General features: G+C 41.3%; 1 pseudogene; it reads left to right on the forward strand.

Moving 5' to 3' along the window:
* The window catches only part of LOC130962686 (uncharacterized), a 44998-nt pseudogene that overhangs the window by 1427 nt on the left and 22560 nt on the right, over positions 1-21011 (forward strand).

Here is a 21011-nt window from a genome sequence, read left to right on the forward strand (position 1 = left end):
GGATAGATGTGTCAATACAAACTTTGTATTAAATTTTGAAAAATGTCATTTTATGGTTAAACAAAGGATTGTACTAGGACATGTTGTATCTAATACTGGTATTTCTGTAGACCCAGCAAAGGTGAATGTTATTTCTAGTTTACCTTACCCCTCCTCTGTGAGGGAAGTCCGTTCGTTCCTTGGCCATGCAGGTTTTTACAGGAGATTTATTAAGGACTTCAGTAAGGTAGCACTTCCCTTATCCAGATTACTGCAGAAGGATACTGAGTTCGAGTTCAGTGAGGATTGTAAGCAAGCGTTTGATAAGCTGAAGACCAACCTGACTTAAGCTCCAATTGTGAGAGGACCAGACTGGAGCCAGCCGTTTGAAATCATGTGCGATGCTTCCAACCATGCAGTAGGAGCAGCGCTGGCTCAGCGTGAAGGTAAGGATCCTTTTGTTATTGCTTATGCGTCTAAGACTTTAGACGCTGCCCAGTCCAATTATACTACTACTGAGAAAGAGCTTCTTGCTATTATTTTTGCTCTGGATAAATTCCGAGCTTATTTACTTGGTACTAGAGTAGTAGTGTATTCGGACCATGCAGCTTTAAAGTATCTATTAGCTAAAAAGGAGTCCAAACCAAGGCTCATACGTTGGATACTGCTTTTACAAGAATTTGATTTAGAAATAAAGGATAGGAGTGGTAACCAGAATCTAGTGGCAGACCACTTGAGTTGCCTTGAGCACATTAAGGATGATTCTACTCCTATAGATGATAATTTCCCATTGGATAACCTGCAAGCAGTATCTGAAGTAGTCCCTTGGTACGCACCTGTAGCTAATTATCTAGTTAGCCGCACATTCCCTCCACACTTTTCTAAGCATCAAAGGGACAAGCTGAAAAGCGAGTCTAAATATTATATATGGGATGACCCATACTTGTGGAGATGTGGCGCTGATCAGGTAATTAGACGTTGTGTGCCTCAATCAGAATTTCAGTCCATTTTAGAGGCCTGTCACTCATCTGGGAGTGGAGGACATTTTGGCCCTCAAAGAACATCCAGGAAGATCTTAGACTGTGGATTCTAGTGGCCTACTCTTTTTAGAGACGCTGCTGAGTTTTGTAAATCTTGTCTTCCATGCCAAAAATTTGGTAATATATCCAGGAGGGATGAGATGCCTCAACAAATTATGCTTTTCTGTGAAATTTTTGATGTCTGGGGCATTGACTTCATGGGTCCGTTCCCAAATTCTAATGGTCATTTTTATATATTCTTAGCTGTATATTATGTTTCCAAATGGGTGAAAGTAATTCCTACCCGCACTGATGATGCTAACACTGTTGTTTCCTTTGTGAGAAACCATATTATTTGCCGCTTTGGATCACCACGAGCAATCGTGAGCGATCAGGGCACCTATTTTTGTAACAGGAGACTAACAGGGTTAATGAAGAAACATGGGATAATTCATAAGGTTGCAACAGCATACCATCCTCAAACCAATGGGCAAGCCGAGGTGTCAAACAGAGAGATAAAGCGTATCTTGCAAAAGATAGTCAAACCTCATAGAAAGGACTGGAGCACCAGGCTACAAGATGCACTATGGGCATACAGGACAGCATACAAAACACCCATTGGGATGAGTCCTTTCCGCTTAGTTTATGGAAAAGCTTGTCATCTCCCAGTTGAAGTAGAGCACAGAGCCTTTTGGGCAGTCAAGGAGTGCAACATGAGAATTGAGCAAGCTGGAGCTGAAAGGAAGTTACAACTGCAAGAACTGGAGAGCCTTTGCCTAGAAGCTTATGAGAACTCAAGAATATACAAGGAGAAGATGAAGGCTGTACATGATCAGCACATCAAGAGAAAAGAGTTCCAACCTGGGGATTTAGTCCTCCTTTACAAATCTCGACTAAGGCTCATGCCAGGCAAGTTGAGATCAAGATAGAAAGGTCCATACAGAGTAGAGAATGCCGAACCATACGGAGTTTATCACCTAAGCCACCCTTCAAGCTCCGAACTTATAAGTTAATGGACAATGTCTGAAGTTGTACCATGGAGAGAAGATGCAGAAAAACAAAGAGCTTGAGATCTTCCTCTTGGAAGATCCCCACATAGCAGAAGTTTGAGCTAGTGGAGCGTCCAACTTACGGACGTTAGAGAAAAGTGCTATGTGGGAGACAACCCACCATGGTATGATCGTTCCTTTCTTTCTATCTTTAGTTTTTCCTAGTCAATAACTCTTATCTTTATCAGTACCTTCATGCATCTGCATTCGCATATTTTTTATAAAAAAAAAGCCACGCGACGCGACCACATCAGCGACGCGTCCGCGTCGCTAGACGAGGTGAGAAAATAAAAAAATGAACAGAGAGTTTCACTGGTGCGTGGCTGGAGGCGTGCCAATGGCACAAATTGTCCCACGCGATCGCGTCGCTGAGCGTCCGCGTCACATGGGATTCCTAGCCTCCCACGCGACCACGTGCCCCACGGGACCGCGTGCCCCACGCGACCGCGTGCCCTGATTTCCGACGTAAAAGGGGTGCACAACGAAATATTGTGCGAGAGTGGTGCGGGATTGGTGCTAGATGCACCATCCCTATCACACGACCGCGTCGCTGACGTGTCCGCGTCATCCCTTCTGAAGCCCACTCACGCGATCGCATGCCCCACGTGATCGCGTCGCCCCAAATTTGGCAAATATATCAATTTGAACAGAGAGTTGTGCGGGTGCGACGTTGTACTCGCGCCAGAAGCATCACACGGGTCACGCGATCGCGTGGCCAACGTAAAGCGCAATCACGCGAACGCGTGCCTCGCGCGGCCGCGTCGATTGCGCCGCACAACTCCACCACAACTGCCAAAATATCTTATCTTTCTCTCCTCCAAATCCTAATTTTTCTTTTCCCTCCTTATTTCTGCCTTCTCCTTTCTCCCTTCTATCTCACCTTTCACTCTCTCTTTCTCTCACCTCCATTAACAAGGTTTTATTTTCTTCTTCCCTTCTTCATTTTCTATCATTCTTCTTATTTTCTATGTTATTTTTTTCTTTTTCTTTTCATTATCCATATTTTCCTTCTTCTTCTTTCCTTTTTACATGGTGCTAGAAAATTTATTTGAGTCATCATTCCTCATTATTTGCTTGTGTATTGTTGCAAATTGTTTGGCAATTATATCTTATTTTCATAAAAGGATTGCTTGCATATTTACTTTAATACTTTCTATGACTTATTTACCATGCATGCTATGTGTTTGTGAAGAAGCACATATGGCATCATGCACTTTTCTACATTATCCTATTCTACTACTCAATGCATGTTTTTCACCAAATTTCTTTACTATTTTATTAATTCAATTTAATTGCCAATACAAACATGTTAGTTTGTTACAAAGTGATGCTTGATCTATGCTACTCATGCCCTTGCCGGCATGCCAATAATCATCTTGCATCTACTTACCTTTTTATGCACCTATCCTATTTCCTTTAATGATCTTTTCATATGTTGTCATGACCATGTGTTTATTTCATTCATCTTCACCGTGCACTGTTTATTACTCACTCCATCTCCTTCCTTGCTTTGATTCTTTGGATCTAACTTACTTTCTCTTCCCTTTTTCAGAATGGCCACCAAGAAAGGCAAAGAGAAAGCTACCCTTAAGCCCACAGCAAGGAAAGGAACGAAGAGAACATTAGTGGCAGAACCTTCTTCAACTTCAGTCAAGCCCTCAACAAAGAGAATTAAAAGGATTATCAAGGTTGATGAAAAGGAACGAGCCTTCCCAGCCAAGGACACTACACGATTCCCAAATTGCTACTGTGAGCAGATGTTTCCTATTCTGGCAGCTCGAAATTACAACAATGAACATCTTCTTATCCTTCCGCCTTGTATCGTTGAATTTGTTGAGCCACAAATTGCACAGAGACATTGAGGATTTTTACAGAGACAGCCACGACAGGTTAATCTTTCTTGGGTTGTTGAGTTCTACTCCAACTTCTACCTGCCGACTCTGCAGTCCATCTATTTACGCCAGAAGCAAGTCCCCATTACAGAAGAAGCCATACAACAAGCCTTAGATCTCCCACCTGCTCCAGAAGGATTGGACGCTTTTCAGAAAGCCGCAACCAAGCACCAGGCATACACTTTTGACTGGGACGCTGTTCTCAGAGTTATTGCTCGCCCTGCCAGCAAATGGATCTTCGGATACCATCGTTCCTGTCCTAAGGGAATCTCGGCTTCTGCACATACCTTAGAGGCTCACGTATGGGCACAGATTATGTCCCATTACGTCTTCTCGAGTACTCATAAGTCCTCCTTCACCGCAGACATGGCCGTTCTACTATGGTGCATCCTCACAGACCAGCCTCTCAATTTACCACGACATATCTGGAATGCTATGGAACATGTGCAGATCGCGGGCAACTTACCTTTTCCCGCATTGGTCTCTGATCTCATCTCAGCAGTCGGAGTATCCTACAGAGCTGGAGACACCAAAGCCATTCTTCCACGGGATGATCAGTATGTCCCTAACGAGAGATATCTCAGACCACAACTTGCCACTACCAGTCAGTCCACAGAGGATGCTGCAGCTCCTCCTCCATCTACTAGTCAACTGTTGCATCAAATACTGAAGCGGTTGGACCAACATGAAAAAAAAGCAAAGCTCCGAGAGCTGTGCAATCAACACCGATTCAAACACCTCAGAGAGCTGCTTAGAGGAGACTGCAGCGACTCAGACACCCCGGACTCCACTTCCTTCACCAGCACAGGGAGCCATGACGGCCCCGACTGTGGAGACACTGCCACCAGCCCACCATTGTTCCTGACAGATGGCACCGAGGACGGTGCAAAGCTTTAAGTGTGGGGAGGTCGGTCAGTACCTGACTTTCGGAGGTAATTTCTCTTCCCTAGCACCAATAAATTAGGATATTTTAGTTAGATTTTCTTTTTTTTTTTAGAATAGGTTAGTTGCATGCATGTTCTACTTGATTGAAAAGACAATAAGTTTCTTCTAAAAAGATATCTTTGGAACAAAATTTCACTAATTTTAATCAAAACTTTTATGATAAATTTGCTTGACGCTGTATTTGGAACATGATTTTTAAGCTAAAGAACACACAACCTGTGAAAATTTGAGCCTTTATGTATGGTTACATTATTTAACCATAATTATTTTATTCTTGTGTGTTTACTTCTCTATAATTGTAATCTATATTTTGTTTCATCCTATATGTCCAATATTTATTATGTTTATATGCTTGCATGTGATTAAGGCCATTATTTGTTTAAACTCACTTATCCAAATTAAGCCTACCCTTTTTAATTACCTTTGTTAACCACTTTGAGCTTTTAAATCCCATTTGTTCTATATTTTACCATATTACTAGCCTTAAGCAGAAAAATCATTGTATATCCCAAATTGAATCTTTGGTTAGCTTAAGATAGAATTGTGTATGCTAGTTAAGTATGGGAATTTGTGGGAACAAAAGTTATTAAGAAAATGTGTGGTGCACGAAATTGCAATCACACTTTTGCAATCCCGCACAACTAACCAGCAAGTGCACTGGGTAGTCCAAGTAATACCTTGCGTGAGCAAGGGTCGATCCCACGGAGATTGTCGGCTTGAAGCAAGCTATGGTTATCTTGTAAATCTTAGTCAGGATATCAGAAATTATCAGGATTGATTGTAAAAAGCAAAAGAACATGAAATCAGTACTTATTCAGCAGTAATGGAGAATAGGTTGAGGTTTTGGAGATGCTCCATCTTCTGAATCTCTGCTTTCCTACTGTCTTCTTCATCAAACACGCAAGGCTCCTTCCATGGCAAGCTGTATGTAGGGTTTCACCGTTGTCAATGGCTACCTCCCATCCTCTCATTGGAAATGTTCAACGCACCCTGTCACGGTACGGCTATCCATCTGTCGGTTCTCAATCAGGCCGGAATAGAATCCAGTGATTCTTTTGCGTCTGTCACTAACGCCCCGCCTTCAGGAGTTTGAAGCACGTCACAATCATCCAATCATTGAATCCTACTCAGAATACCACAGACAAGGTTTAGACCTTCCGGATTCTCTTGAATGCCGCCATCAGTTCTAGCTTATACCACGAAGATTCTGGTTAAGGAATCCAAGAGATATCTACTCAATCTAAGGTAGAACGGAGATGGTTGTCAGGCACACGTTCATAGTTGAGAATATGATGAGTGTCACGGATCATCACATTCATCCGGGTTAAGAACAAGTGATATCTTAGAATGGAAGCAAGCATGATTGAATAAGAAACAGTAGTAATTGCATTAATCCATCAAGACACAGCAGAGCTCCTCACCCCCAACCATGGGGTTTAGAGACTCATGCCGTGGAATGTACACAAAGAAACGTGTAAAAATGTCATGAGGTACTTGATACAATGTCAAAAGATCCTATTAATAGTAAACTAGTAATCCTAGAGTGTACAGAAATGAGTAAATGACAGAAAAATCCACTTCCGGGCCCACTTGGTGTGTGCTTGGGCTGAGCAATGAAGCATTTTCGTGTAGAGACCTTTTCTGGAGTTAAACGCCAGCTTTCATGCCAGTTTGGGCGTTTAACTCCAAGTTTTATGCCAGTTCCAGCGTTAAACGCTGGAATTTCTGAGGTCGAATTGCTACGCAGGTTTGGGCCATCAAATCTTGGGCAAAGTATGGACTATCATATATTGCTGGAAAGCCCAGGATGTCTACTTTCCAATGCCGTTGAGAGCGCGCCAATTGGGCTTCTGTAGCTCCAGAAAATCCACTTTGAGGGCAGGGAGGTCAGAATCCAACAGCATCTGCAGCCCTTTTCAGTCTCTGAATCAGATTTTTGCTCAGAACCTTCAATTTCAGTCAGAAAATACCTGAAATCACAGAAAAACACACAAACTCATAGTAAAGTCCAGAAAAGTGAATTTTAACTAAAAACTAATAAAAATATACTAAAAACTAACTAAAAGATACTAAAAACATACTAAAAATAATGCCAAAAAGCGTACAAATTATCCGCTCATCACAACACCAAACTTAAATTGTTGCTTGTCCCCAAGCAACTGAAAATCAAAATAGAATAAAAAGAAGAGAATATACTATAGACTCCAAATTATCAATGAAACTTAGCTCCAAATTAGATGAGCGGGACTAGTAGCTTTTTGCCTCCGAACAGTTTTGGCATCTCACTCTATCCTTTGAAATTCAGAATGATTGGCTTCTTTAGGAACTCAGAATCCAGATAGTGTTATTGATTCTCTCAGTTAAGTATGATGATTCTTGAACACAGCTACTTTATGAGTCTTGGCCGTGGCCCAAAGCACTCTGTCTTCCAGTATTACCACCGGATACATACATGCCACAGACACATAATTGGGTGAACCTTTTCAGATTATGACTCAGCTTTGCTAAAGTCCCCAATTAGAGGTGTCCAGGGTTCTTAAGCACACTCTTATTGCCTTGGATCACAACTTTATTTCTTTATTTTTCTTCTTTTTCTTTTCTTCTCTCTTTTTTTTCGAAATTTTTTTTTTGTATTCACTGCTTTTTCTTGCTTCAAGAATCATTTTTATGATTTTTCAGATCCTCAGTAACATGTCTCCTTTTTCATCATTCTTTCAAGAGCCAACAATTTTAACATTCATGAACAACAAATTCAAAAGATACATGCACTGTTCAAGCATACATTCAGAAAACAAAAAGTATTGTCACCACATCAAACTAATTAAGCTAGTTTTAAAGATGAATTCGAAATCCTGTACTTCTTGTTCTTTTGTGATTAAAGCATTTTTTCATTCAAGAGAGGTGATGGATTCATAGGACATTCATAGCTTTAAGGCATAAACTTTAAATTCTTTTAATTATGAATTAAGAACAAGACTCAAATATAGATATAGAATGAAACTAAAAATAAAAAACAAAACAAAGAAAAAACGCAAAACATAGGCTCCTAATGATAGAGGTTTTCACAGAGTTAGGACTCAACAACCTTGATTTTGAGAGGTGGATGCTCCCTCAGCTTGAGAGGAGAGCTTTTGGCGTTTCATCTCTTGGAGTTCACGCCCCTGCTTCTCTTGCTCCTTCCATTGACTTCTTGGTGATTGGATGTTCAATGGGTATGAACTCATCTGCTCCCATCTTCACCCCAGCCTCTTTACAGAGAAAGGAGATCAAGCTTGGGTAGGCCAGTTTGGTTACAGTGGAATTCTTATTTGCAATTGTGTAGATCTCACAGGCGATCACATGATGAACCTCCACTTCTTTTCCAAGCATAATGCAATGAATCATCACTGCTCTCTTGATGGTGACCTCAGAACGGTTGCTAGTGGGCAATATGGAACGCCCAATAAAGTCTAGCCAACCTCTTGCAATTGGTTTGAGGTCTCCCCTCTTGAGTTGGTTTGGGACACCCTTTGAATTGGTTATCCACTTAGTTCCAGGGAGGCATATGTCCTCTAGAACTTGATCCAACCCTTTGTCTGCTCTCACCATTCTCCTATTAAAGGAGTCAGGATCATCTTGCAGTTGAGGTAACTTGAAGATTTCTCTTATTTTGTCCAGATGGAAGTACATAACTTTCCCTCTGACCATGGTTCTGTAGGTATGGTAAGCGGTTCCAGTCATTCTCTGCTTATCTGTCAGCCACAGATTTGAGTAGAATTCCTGAACCATGTTCCTTCCAACCTTTGTCTCAGGATTGGTTAGAACTTCCCATCCTCTGTTTCGAATTTGCTCTTGGATCCCCGGATATTCATCTTCTTTCAGATCAAATTTTACTTCCGGGATCACTGACCTCAGACCCATTATTTTGTGATAATGGTCTTCATGTTCTTTGGTTAAGAACTTCTCTTGATTCCAAAGATTCTTTGGATTATTCTCTTTCTTGCCTCTTAAATTGGTTTGTTTTCCCTTAGGAGCCATGATATTGATGAATCTTGGCTTTAGTGATCACGGAAAAGCACACCAAACTTAGAGGTTTGCTTGTCCTCAAGCAAAAGAAAGGAAAGAAGAGAGAGAAGAGCAAATTCGAATGGTGTGGGCAATGAGGGGTCCAAACGTGTTCTAATAAGGGGGGGAAAAAGAGATTTTGAAAAAAATAAGAATTTGAAAGAAAATTTGAGAAGATATGGAAAGGATTTGAGAAAAGGGTGAGTTTTTGAAGAAGATTTGGGATTAATTTGAAATAGATTTGAAGAATGGTTTTGATTTGTGAAGATTTGAAAGTGAATGATGAAAGGTTGAAGTGTGATTTTGTAGAAAAGTATGTGTAAGAAAAGGGAAGTTTGGAAAAATTTGGTTTGAAAACAAAATTATGGTCCCCCCACCTTTCTGGCGTTAAACGCCCAGAATGGCACCCATTCTGGCGTTTAACGCCCATTTGTTGCCCCTTTTGGGCGTTTAACGCCCAGCCAGGTGCCCTGGCTGGCGTTAAACGCCAGAAAACCTTTATCACTGGGCATTTTTCAAAACGCCCATGATGCTGCACACCTGGCGTTAAACACCCAGAATGGTGCCCATTCTGGCGTTTAACGCCCAAAATGGCACCATTCCTGGCGTTAAACGCCCAGAATGGTACCCATTCTGGCGTTTAACGCCCAAAATGCCCCTTACTGGTGTTTTTTCGCCAGTAAGCTCATTTTCTCTGCTTTTTGAGGTGAATCCTTCTGTAACTCTGTGAATTCCTTCATTTTTGATACTTGCCTCTGTAAGAACAAATCATATAACCTCCTAATGACTGGGTTGCCTCCCAGCAAGCGCTTCTTTACTGTCTTTAGCTGGACCTTTACTGAGAATTCACTCAAGTCTCAGTTTTGAACATTCCTGCTCAAAATTGCTTTCAAGATAATGCTTGATTCTCTGTCCATTAACAATGAACTTTTTGTCAGAATCAATATCCTGAAGCTCAACATATCCATATGGTGACACTCCTGTGATCACATACGGACCCCTCCATCGGGATTTGAGTTTTCCTGGAAACAATTTGAGTCTGGAGTTGAAGAGCAGAACTTTTTGTCCTGGCTCAAAGACCCTGGTTGACAACTTCTTGTCATGCCACTTCTTTGCCTTTTCCTTATAAATTTTTGCATTTTCAAAGGCATTGAGTCTGAACTCCTCTAGCTCATTTAACTGGAGTAATCTTTTTTCACCAGCTAACTGAGCATCCATGTTTAGGAATCTGGTTGCCCAGTAGGCTTTATGTTCCAGTTCCACAGGCAAATGACAGGCCTTCCCATACACCAGTTGGTATGGAGAGGTTCCTATAGGAGTCTTGAATGCTGTTCTGTATGCCCACAGAGCATCATCCAAGCTCTTTGCCCAATCCTTTCTTCGGGCTATCACAGTCCGTTCTAGGATTCTTTTTAGCTCTCTGTTAGAGACTTCAGCTTGCCCATTTGTCTGTGGATGATACGCAGTTGCCACTTTATGGCTAATTCCATATCTAACCATAGCAGAGTATAGCTGTTTGTTGCAGAAATGAGAGCCCCCATCACTGATTAGTACCCTGGGAACACCAAATCTGCTGAAGATGTGTTTCTGGAGGAATTTTAGCACGGTCTTGGTATCATTAGTGGGTGTAGCAATTGCTTCTACCCACTTAGATACATAGTCCACCGCCACCAGAATGTAAGTTGATGAGCGGATAATTTGTATACTTTTTGGCATTGTTTTTAGTATGTTTTTTATATGATATAGTTAGTTTTTAGTATATTTTTATTAGTTTTTAATTAAAATTCACTTTTCTGGACTTTACTATGAGTTTGTGTGTTTTTCTGTGATTTCAGGTATTTTCTGGCTGAAATTGAGGGACCTGAGCAAAAATCTGATCCTGAGACCAAAAAGGACTGCAGATGCTGTTGGATTCTGACCTCCCTGCATTCGAAGCGGATTTTCTGGAGCTACAGAAGCCCAATTGGCGCGCTCTCAACGGCTTTGGAAAGTAGACATCCTGGGCTTTCCAGCAATATATAATAGTCCATACTTTGCCCAAGATTTGATGGCCCAAACCGGCGTTCAAAGTCACCTCAAGGAATCCCAGCGTTAAACGCTGGAACTGGCACCCAAATGGGAGTTAAACGCCCAAACTGGCACCAAAGCTGGCATTTAACTCCAAGAAGAGTCTCTACACGAAATTGCTTCATTGCTCAGCCCAAGCACACACCAAGTGGGCCCGGAAGAGGATTTTATGTCATTTACTCATTTCTGTACACCCTAGGCTACTAGTTTCTTATAAGTAGGACCTTTTACTATTGTATAGAAATCTTTTGATCACTTTTAGATCTCTAGATCATCTTTGGACATTTTAGTTCTTAGATCATTGGGAGGCTGGCCATTCGGCCATGCCTAGACCTTATGCTTATGTATTTTCAACGGTGGAGTTTCTACACACCATAGATTAAGGTGTGGAGCTCTGCTGTACCTCGAGTATTAATGCAATTACTATTGTTCTTTCATTCAAATTCCGCTTGTTCTTTATCCAAGATATCACTTGTTCTTCAACATGATGAAGGTGATGATTGACGCCCATCACCATTCTCACTCATGAACAAAGTGACTGACAACCACTCTTGTTCTACAAGCATTTGAGGCTTGGTGAATATCTCTTGGATTCCTGATTGCACGATGCATGGTTGATCGCCTGACAACCGAGTGCTCGCCTGACAAACGAGCCAACCATTCCGTGAGATCAGAGTCTTCGTGGTATAGGCAAGAACTGATGGCAGCATTCAAGAGAATCCGGAAGGTCTAACCTTGTCTGTGGTATTCTGAGTAGGATTCAATGATTGAATGACTGTGACGTGCTTCAAACCTGTAACCTACTGGGCATTAGTGACAGACGCAAAAGAGTTATTCTATTCCGGTAGGGGAGGGAACCACACCGTGATTGGCAGCACTGTGACAGAGTGTGTGCATTAGCTTTCACTGCGAGGATGGGAGGTAGCTGCTGACAACAGTGAGACCCTATACGAGCTTGCCATGGAAAGGAGTAAGAAGGGTTGGATGAAGACAGTAGGAAAGCAGAGAGACGGAAGGGAAGGAATCTTCATGCGCTTATCTGAAGTTCCTACCAATGAATTACATAAGTATCACTATCTTTATCTTTTATGTTATTTTCGTTCATCACCATATATATCTGAGTTTGCCTGACTAAGATTTACAAGATTACCATAGCTTGCTTCAATACTAACAATCTCCGTGGGATCGACCCTTACTCACGTAAGGTTTATTACTTGGACGACCCAGTGCACTTGCTGGTTAGTTGTGCGAAGTTGTGTAATGCCATGGTATTGAGCGCACCAAGTTTTTGGAGCCATTACCAGGGATTATGAGAGTTGTGAAAAAGTATAGTTCACAATTTCGCGCACCAAGTTTTTGGCGCCGTTGCCGGGGATTGTTCTAGTTTTGAGCAAGCCTTTGGTAACATCAGTGCCAAGATCCGGCAACAACATCAAATTTTTGGTGTTATTGCCCGGGATTGTTCAGGCTGGACAACTGACGGTTCATCTTGTTGCTTAGATTAGGTATTTTTTTTCGAAATTCTTGAAGATGAATTCTAGAGTTTCATGATGATTTGTTGAAATCTGGCTGGCTGAGAAGCCATGTCTAATCTGATTGGACCGAGGTTTCAACTTATCACCACAAGAGCTTGTTGATTTCGTATCAATCTTGCTTTTGGAGCAGTGATTTGCTAAGGCTTGGCTGACCTTTGGTCATGTCTAGTGTTTTGGACCGAAGCTTTCTTTGGAAGCTTGGCTGGCTGTGAAGCCATGTCTAATTCCTGGACCGGAGTCTTAGACTAGCATTGCACTGATTCCTGGAATTCTCATTAAGAATTTTGATATCTTTCTCCACTTAATTTTCGAAAAACACAAAAAAAAAATTTTACAAAATCATAAAAACAAAAAAGATTTGTTATGTTTCTTGCTTAAGTCTAGTGTCTCATCTTAAGTTTGGTGTCAATTGCATGCATTCATTCATGTGTCTTAAGGATCTTCAAGTAATTCTTGATGATTTCTTACTCTGATCTTTGAATTCTTTTGGCTTGAGTATTTTGTGTGTCTCATATGCATTTTCAGTTCATTAGTGTCAGTAGTATACAAACTGCTAAGTTTGGTGTCTTGCATGCATTGTTATTTGATTCTTGTTGCGTTTTAATTATTAAAAATCCAAAAATATTTTTAATTTGTGTCTTTTCAAGTCAATGATACAAGGGATTGAAGATTCAGAACACACTGCAGAGGAATTATACAGAAAAAGCTGAGCATTCAAAAATGCCCAGTGAAGAAGGCAGACTGGCGTTTAAACGCCAGCCAGGGCACCTGGTTGGGCGTTTAACGCCCAAAAAGGTAGCATTTTGGGCGTTAAACGCCAGAATGTATACCATTCTGGGCGTTTAACGCCAGGATGGTGCTAGGGGGAAGATTTTGTTTTCAAATCAATTTTTTTCAAGTTTTTCAAAATCAAATCTTTTTCAAATCAAATCCTTTCACTCAAATGTTTTCAAAATTAATTTCTTTCCTTTCAAAGATACTTACTAACAATTAATGATTTGATTGAACATTTTTTTGCCTTTTCTGTTAAGGAAGGTTTTATGTTTGAATCATATCTTTTCTTGTTAGGCAAGTCACTAATTTTCCAAATCAAATCTTTTAAAATAATTTTCAAAACATATCTTTTAAAATGGTTTTCAAATCATATCTTCTCAATCACATCTTTTTAAGACAATAACCTTTCAATCATATTTTTTTTATCATATCTTATTCAAATTAGTTTTCAATCAAATCTTTTTAGTTTCTAATTTCAAAATCTTTTTCAAAAATCACTTGATTTCTCTTCCACTTTCAATTTTCGAAAATTATCAATCAAATTTTCAAAATGTTTTCAAAATATTTTAATTGAATTTTCGAAAATCCTCTTCCCTCCTTCTCACATCCTTCTATTTATGGAGTACCACTCCTTCTAAATGCACAATTCGAACCTTATCTAATTAAAGTTCGAATTCTTCTTCCCCTTCTTCTTTCTATTTCTCTTTTCCTCTGACATTTCAAGGAATCTCTATACTGTGACATAGAGGATTCCAGATTTTCTTTTTCTCTTCTCTTTCATATGAGCAGGAGCAGAGACAAAGGCATTCTTGTTGAAGCTGATCCTGAACCCGAAAGGACCTTGAAGAGAAAGCTAAGAGAAGCCAAAGCACAACTCTCTTTAGAGGACCTGACCGAATTCTTCAAAGAAGAAGAACCCATGGCAGCCGAAAACAACAACAATGCCAACAATGCAAGGAAGGTGCTGGGTGACTTTACTGCACCTACTCCTGACTTCTATGGGAGAAGCATCTCTATCCCTGCCATTGGAGCAAACAACTTTGAGCTTAAGCCTCAATTAGTTTCTCTAATGCAACAGAATTGCAAGTTCCATGGACTTCCAATGGAAGATCCTCATCAGTCTTTAGCTGAATTCTTGCAAATCTGTGACACAGTCAAGACTAATGGGGTTAACCCTGAGGTCTATAGACTGATGCTATTCCCTTTTGCTGTAAGAGACAGAGCTAGAATATGGTTGGATTCTCAACCTAAAGAAAGCCTGGACTCTTGGGAAAAGCTAGTCAATGCCTTCTTGGCAAAGTTCTTTCCACCACAAAGATGGAGTAAGCTTAGAGTGGAAGTCCAAACCTTCAGACAGAAGGATGGAGAATCTCTCTATGAAGCTTGGGAAAGATACAAACAATTAATCAGAAGATGTCCTTCAGACATGCTTTCTGAATGGAGCATCATAGGTATTTTCTATGATGGTCTCTCTGAACTATCTAAGATGTCCTTGGATAGCTCTGCTGGAGGATCTCTTCATCTGAAGAAGACGCCTGCAGAAGCTCAAGAATTGATTGAAATGGTTGCAAATAACCAATTCATGTACACTTCTGAAAGGAATCCTGTGAACAATGGGACTAGTCAGAAGAGAGGAGTTCTTGAGATTGACACTCTGAATGCCATATTGGCTCAGAATAAGATATTGACTCAACAAGTCAATTTGATTTCTCAAAGTCTGTCTGGAATGCAAAATGCACCAAACAGTACTAAGGATGCTTCATCTGAGGAAGAAGCTTATGATCCTGAGAACCCTTCCATGGAAGAGGTGAATTACCTAGGAGAACCCTATGGAAATACCTACAATTCTTCATGGAGAAATCACCCAAATCTCTCATGGAAGAATCAAGAGAGACCTCAACAAGGTTTCAATAACAATAATGGTGGAAGAAACAGGTTTAGCAATGGCAAGCCTTTTCCATCATCTTCTCAGCAACAGACAGAGAGTTCTAAGCAGAATACTTCTGACTTAGCAACAATGGTCTCTGATCTAATAAAGACCACTCAAAGTTTCATGAATGAAACAAGGTCCTCCATCAGAAATTTGGAAGGACAAGTGGGTCAGCTGAGCAAGAAAGTTACTGAACTCCCTCCTAATACTCTCCCAAGTAATACAGAAGAAAATCCAAAAGGAGAGTGCAAGGCCATCAACATGGCCGAATATGGAGAGGAAAGAGAGGAAGAAGACGCCACTGAGAAAGACCCCAGTGGGCGTGCACCACTCTCCTCTGAGTTCCTCAATGAGGAACCTTGGGAATCTGAGGCTCAAAATGAGACCATAGAGATTCCATTGGACTTACTTCTGCCATTCATGAGCTCTGATGAGTATTCTTCCTCTGAAGAGGATGAGTATGTTACTGAAGAGCAAGTTGCTAAATACCTTGGAGCAATCATGAAACTAAATGACAAGCTATTTGGAAATGAGACTTGGGAGGATGAACCTCCCTTGCTCACCAAAGAACTGGATGACTTGTCTAGGCAGAAACTGCCTCAAAAGAGGCAGGATCCTGGGAAGTTTTCTATACCTTGTACCATAGGCACCATGACCTTCAAGAAGGCCTTGTGTGACTTAGGGTCAAGTGTGAACCTCATGCCCCTCTCTGTAATGGAGAAATTAGGAATCTTAGAGGTGCAAGCTGCAAGAATCTCATTAGAGATGGCAGACAACTCAAGAAAACAAGCCCATGGACTTGTAGAGGGTGTTCTGGTTAAAGTTGAAGACCAGTACATTCCTACTGATTTCATAGTCCTAGAGACTGGGAAGTGCATGGATGAATCCATCATCCTTGGCAGACCCTTCCTAGCCACAGCAAAGGCTGTGATTGATGTTGACAGAGGAGAGTTAATCATTCAAGTGAATGAAAATCCTTGGTGTTTAAGGCCCAAGGATATCCCTCTGTCATCATGGAGAGGAAGCATGAAGAGCTCCTCTCAAAACAGAGCCAAACAGAGCCCCCACAGTCAAACTCTAAGTTTGGTGTTGGGAGGCTACAACCAAACTCTAAGTTTGGTGTTGAAACCCCACATTCAAACTCTAAGTTTGGTGTTGGGAGGTTCCAACACGGTTCTGAGTACTTCTGAGGCTCCATGAGAGTCCTCTGTCAAGCTAATGACATTAAAGAAGCGCTTGTTGGGAGGCAACCCAATGTTTTATAATTAATTATTTTCTTTTGTTATTTTATCTTTTTTGTAGGTTGATGATCATAAGAAGTCACAAAAACAATGAAAAAAGCAAAAACAGAATGAAAAACAGGAAGAAAAACAGCACACCCTGGAGGAGAAGAAACTGGCGTTAAAACGCCAGTAATGCTAGCTGTTGGGCGTTTAACGCCCAGTCTGGCACCATTCTGGGCGTTTAACGCCAGAAAGGGGCACCAGACTGGCGTTAAACGCCAGTAAAGGGCAAGAACCTGGCGTTAAACGCCAGGAATAGGCACCAGCCCGGCGTTTAATGCCAGAAATGGCTCAAAACGTGATTTTGAGCAACATTTGGTGCAGGGATGACTTTTCCTTGACACTACAGGATCTGTGGACCCCACAGGACCCTACCATCACTCTCTCTCTTCTTCCCCCATTCACCAATCACCTCAACACCTCTTCCCCAAAAACCCCTCACCTATCAAATCCCATCTTTCTCTTCACCACTCACATCCATCCTTCATAAAACCCCACCAACCTCACCCTTCAAATTCAAACCACTTTCCCTCCCAAACCCACCCATAATGGCCGAACCTTTACCCCCCTCTCTCCTATAAATACCCTTCTTCAACTCTTCATTTTCACACAACCTAAACACCCTTTCTTCCCCCTTCTTGGCCGAATACACCACCATCTCCCTCTTCTTCATTTCTTCTTCTTCTACTCTCTTCTTTCTTCTTTTGCTCGAGGACGAGCAAACATTTTAAGTTTGGTGTGGTAAAAGCGTTGCTTTTTCATAACCATTATGGCATCCAAGGCCGGAGAAACCTCTAAAAAGAGGAAAGGGAAGGCAAAAGCTTCCACCTCCGAGTCATGGGAAATGGATAGATTCCTCTCAAGGGTGCATCAAGACCACTTCTATGAAGTTATGGCCTTGAAGAAGGTGATCCCCGAGGTCCCCTTTTCACTCAAAAAGGGTGAATATCCGGAGATCCGCCATGAGATCCGAAGAAGAGGTTGGGAAGTACTCACCAACCCCATTCAACAAGTCGGAATCTTGATGGTTCAAGAGTTCTATGCCAATGCATGGATCACAAAGAACCATGACCAAAGTATGAACCCGAATCCAAAGAACTATCTCACTATGGTTCGGGGGAAATACTTGGATTTTAGTCCGGAGAGTGTGAGGGTGGCGTTCAACTTGCCTATGATGCAAGGAGATGAGCATCCTTACACTAGAAGGGTCAACTTTGATCAAAGGTTGGACCAAGTCCTCACAGTCATATGTGAAGAGGGCGCACAATGGAAGCAAGATTCAAGAGGAAAGCCGGTCCAATTGAGAAGGCATGACCTCAAGCCCGTGGCTAGAGGATGGTTAGAGTTCATACAACGCTCAATCATCCCCACTAGCAACCGGTCCGAAGTTACCATAGACCGGGCCATCATGATCCATAGTATCATGATTGGAGAAGAAATAGAGGTTCATGAGGTTATAGCCCAAGAACTCTATAAGGTGGCGGACAAGACCTCCACCTTGGCAAGGTTAGCCTTTCCTCATCTCATTTGTCACCTCTGTTATTCAGTTGGAGTTGACATAGAGGGAGATACCCCCATTGATGAGGACAAGCCCATCACCAAGAAAAGGATGGAGTACACAAGAGATCTCACTCATCATGAGATCCCTGAGATTCCTCAAGGGATGAATTTTCCTCCACAAAACTATTGGGAGCAACTAAACACCTCCCTAGGAGAACTAAGTTCCAACATGGGACAAGTGAGGGTGGAGCATCAAGAACACTCCATCATCCTTCATGAAATTAGAGAAGATCAAAGAATCATGAGGGAGGAGCAACAAAGACAAGGAAGAGACATTGAGGAGCTCAAGCACTCCATAGGATCTTCAAGAGCAAGAAAGAGCCGCCATCACTAAGGTGGACCCGTTCCTTGATTTCCTTGTTCTTTATTCTTCTGTTTTTCGATTTTTATGCTTTATGTTTATCGATGTTTGTGTTTTGTGATCATTAGTGTCTTAGTGTCTATGCCTTAAAGTTATGAATGTCCTATGAATCCATCACCTTTCTTGAATAAAAACGTGCTTAATTGAAAAGGAAAGAATTGCATGAATTCTGAATTTTATAATAGTTTAATTATTTTGATGTGGTGGCAACACTTTTGTTCTTTGAATGTATGCTTGAACAGTGCATATGTCTTTTGAATTTGTGGTTCATGAATGTTGGCTCTTGAAAGAATGATGAAAAAGGAGACATGTTACTGAGGATCTGAAAAATCAATAAAATGATTCTTGAAGCAAGAAAAAGCATTTCAAAAAAAAACCGAAAAAAAAAACGAAAAAAAAAAAGAAAGAAAAAGAGAAAGGAATAAGAGTTGTGATCCAAGGCAATAAGAGTGTGCTTAAGAACCCTGGACACCTCTAATTGGGGACTTTAGCAAAGCTGAGTCACAATCTGAAAAGGTTCACCCAATTATGTGTCTGTGGCATGTATGTATCCGGTAGTAATACTGGAAGACAGAGTGCTTTGGGCCACAGCCAAGACTCAATAAATAGCTATGTTCAAGAATCATCATACTTTACTAAGAGAATCATTAACACTATCTGGATTCTAAGTTCCTAAAGAAGCCAACCATTCTGGATTTCAAAGGATAGAGTGAGATGCCAAAACTGTTCGGAGGCAAAAAGTTAAAAGCCCCGCTCATCTGATTAATACTGATCTTCACAGATGTTTTTGGAATTCATTGCATATTCTCCTCTTTTTTATCTTATTTGATTTTCAGTTGCTTGAGGACAAGCAACAATTTAAGTTTGGTGTTGTGATGAGCGGATAATTTGTATACTTTTTGGCATTGTTTTTAGTATGTTTTTGATATGATATAGTTAGTTTTTAGTATATTTTTATTAGTTTTTAATTAAAATTCACTTTTCTGGACTTTACTATGAGTTTGTGTGTTTTTCTGTGATTTCAGGTATTTTCTGGCTGAAATTGAGGGACCTGAGCAAAACTCTGATCCTGAGACCAAAAAGGACTGCAGATGCTGTTGGATTCTGACCTCCCTGCATTTGAAGCGGATTTTCTGGAGCTACAGAAGCCCAATTGGCGCGCTCTCAACGGCGTTGGAAAGTAGACATCCTGGGCTTTCCAGAAATATATAATAGTCCATACTTTGCCCAAGATTTGATGGCCCAAACCGGCGTTCAAAGTCACCTCAAGGAATCCCAGCGTTAAACGCTGGAACTGGCACCCAAATGGGAGTTAAACGCCCAAACTGGCACCAAAGCTGGCGTTTAACTCCAAGAAGAGTCTCTACACGAAATTGCTTCATTGCTCAGCCCAAGCACCACCAAGTGGGCCCGGAAGAGGATTTTTATGTCATTTACTCATTTCTGTACACCCTAGGCTACTAGTTTCTTATAAGTAGGACCTTTTACTATTGTATAGAAATCTTTTGATCACTTTTAGATCTCTAGATCATCTTTGGACATTTTAGTTCTTAGATCATTGGGAGGCTGGCCATTCGGCCATGCCTAGACCTTATGCTTATGTATTTTCAACGGTGGAGTTTCTACACACCATAGATTAAGGTGTGGAGCTCTGCTGTACCTCGAGTATTAATGCAATTACTATTGTTCTTTCATTCAAATTCCGCTTGTTCTTTCTCCAAGATATCACTTGTTCTTCAACATGATGAAGGTGATGATTGACGCCCATCACCATTCTCACTCATGAACAAAGTGACTGACAACCACTCTTGTTCTACAAGCATTTGAGGCTTGGTGAATATCTCTTGGATTCCTGATTGCACGATGCATGGTTGATCGCCTGACAACCGAGTGCTCGCCTGACAAACGAGCCAACCATTCCGTGAGATCAGAGTCTTCGTGGTATAGGCAAGAACTGATGGCAGCATTCAAGAGAATCCGGAAGGTCTAACCTTGTCTGTGGTATTCTGAGTAGGATTCAATGATTGAATGACTGTGACGTGCTTCAAACCTGTAACCTACTGGGTGTTAGTGACAGACGCAAAAGAGTTATTCTATTCCGGTAGGGGAGGGAACCACACCGGTGATTGGCAGCACTGTGACAGAGTGTGTGCATTAGCTTTCACTGCGAGGATGGGAGGTAGCTGCTGACAACAGTGAGACCCTATACGAGCTTGCCATGGAAAGGAGTAAGAAGGGTTGGATGAAGACAGTAGGAAAGCAGAGAGACGGAAGGGAAGGCATCTTCATGCGCTTATCTGAAGTTCCTACCAATGAATTACATAAGTATCACTATCTTTATCTTTTATGTTATTTTCGTTCATCACCATATATATCTGAGTTTGCCTGACTAAGATTTACAAGATGACCATAGCTTGCTTCAATACTAACAATCTCCGTGGGATCGACCCTTACTCACGTAAGGTTTATTACTTGGACGACCCAGTGCACTTGCTGGTTAGTTGTGCGAAGTTGTGTAATGCCATGGTATTGAGCGCACCAAGTTTTTGGAGCCATTACCAGGGATAATGAGA

The sequence above is a fragment of the Arachis stenosperma genome, chromosome 2 (assembly GCF_014773155.1).
Source record: "Arachis stenosperma cultivar V10309 chromosome 2, arast.V10309.gnm1.PFL2, whole genome shotgun sequence".
Taxonomy (NCBI): Eukaryota; Viridiplantae; Streptophyta; class Magnoliopsida; order Fabales; family Fabaceae; genus Arachis; species Arachis stenosperma.